At 30.5% G+C, this 1,597-nt stretch overlaps 1 protein-coding gene across 1 annotated transcript in view; it reads left to right on the top strand.

Annotated features, from left to right (window-relative positions):
* Positions 1 to 1,597, top strand: part of dync2h1 (dynein cytoplasmic 2 heavy chain 1) — a 96,262-nt gene that overhangs the window by 65,659 nt on the left and 29,006 nt on the right. The window lies entirely within an intron of this gene.

Here is a 1,597-nt window from a genome sequence, read left to right as displayed (position 1 = left end):
TTCGCCGGTTCCCGCCTCCTTCTTCCCGTGACTAAGAACTGTGTTTACAGATGGATAGAAAGATAGATGGATGGATGGATGGATAGATAGAAAGATAGATGATGGATGGATGGATGGATAGAAAGATAGATGGATGGATAGATAGAAAGACAGATGATGGATGGATGGATAGAAAGATAGATGATGGATGGATAGATAGACAGATAGATGGATGGATGGATGGATAGATAGAAAGATAGATGATGGATGGATGGATGGCTTTGTTAATCAGCTCGCGCACATCAGCTATACAGGCGTTAATACTGAATGTTTAACATTATATTCATTGCATACATATACTTCGTAGTAGACATCCATAACTCCTTTCTGCTGTCTGTTGTCAGTGTTTCTTTGTTTAAATATGGCGCTTATCACATGCTGTGTGGTATCGGCGTTTGGTATCGGGGCATTTTAACGAGTACGAGTACGAGTACAGGAGGCCAGTATCGGGCCCGATACCGATACCAGTATCGGTATCGGTGCATCCCTAATTAATTTATAATATATACTGTAATTATAATAATAATTTTATATATAAAATATAATTTATAGAATTTTAAATAAAATTTATTATTATTATTGTCGTTGTTGTTGTTTTTGTTGTTTATAAGAAACATTGCAAAATGTAGTTTCAAATATTTCTTATTTTTTATTCAAAATAATTTATTTTTATTTCAAATATTTTTCTATACAATCTTTTCTGTAAAAATAATTACTTTTATATAAATATGAAATACATTAAATGAAATGGCAAAGTATCATTTCATGTATTTCATATTATTTATGACTTAATTTGTGTGTGTATACATTTTTTTACATTTTTATATATACAGTGCAATTTCATATACTTCATAACTTCATAATACATATGACATGGTTTATATATTTTTTTATGTTTAATTCATTAAAATAATACTTTAATATTTTTGTAAAACAGTAATATCTATCTATCTATCTATCTATTTATATATATAGAGAGAGAGAAATTTTAAACAATGTAGTTTCATATACTTCATAATTACATCACATGGTTTATATATTTTTTATATTAAAATGTAATATATGTAATATATAAAATGTAATATATATGCATTATTTATAGAAAACAGAAATAATAATAATATTAATAAATGTTATAAAGTTTCACACATATATATATATATATATATATATATATACATATATACATATGACACAGAAATATACAAGCATACATAAAAAATAATACAAAATTTCATGGCCAACAGGAAATATTTCTGGAATTTGTTACCATTGGCAGGTGTGTACATTTTTGACCTTGGTTCTGGTGAAACTCATGGACTGTTTGTTTTCAGTGCTGGGTCGATGTTACCCAAACTCTCAGACAGCTGGCAGAAACACTGTGTTTAGGGTTCATGGTAGGTGATGTGTAACAACCAGCAGCGCTTTGAGCTCACAAATCATCAGTGTGAACAGCAGCCCTCGTTTCCAAACACTCCCACCGTCTCCGTCTCTACCTTTTTTCTCTCTCTCTCTCTCTCTCTCTCACACACACACACACACACACACACACGCGTGT

The sequence above is a fragment of the Sinocyclocheilus rhinocerous genome, unplaced genomic scaffold, assembly GCF_001515625.1.
Source record: "Sinocyclocheilus rhinocerous isolate Xijiao unplaced genomic scaffold, SAMN03320098_v1.1 scaffold215, whole genome shotgun sequence".
NCBI lineage: Eukaryota > Metazoa > Chordata > Actinopteri > Cypriniformes > Cyprinidae > Sinocyclocheilus > Sinocyclocheilus rhinocerous.
The sequence above is the reverse complement of the archived record's forward strand: the minus strand, read 5'-3'. Positions and strand labels throughout refer to the sequence as shown.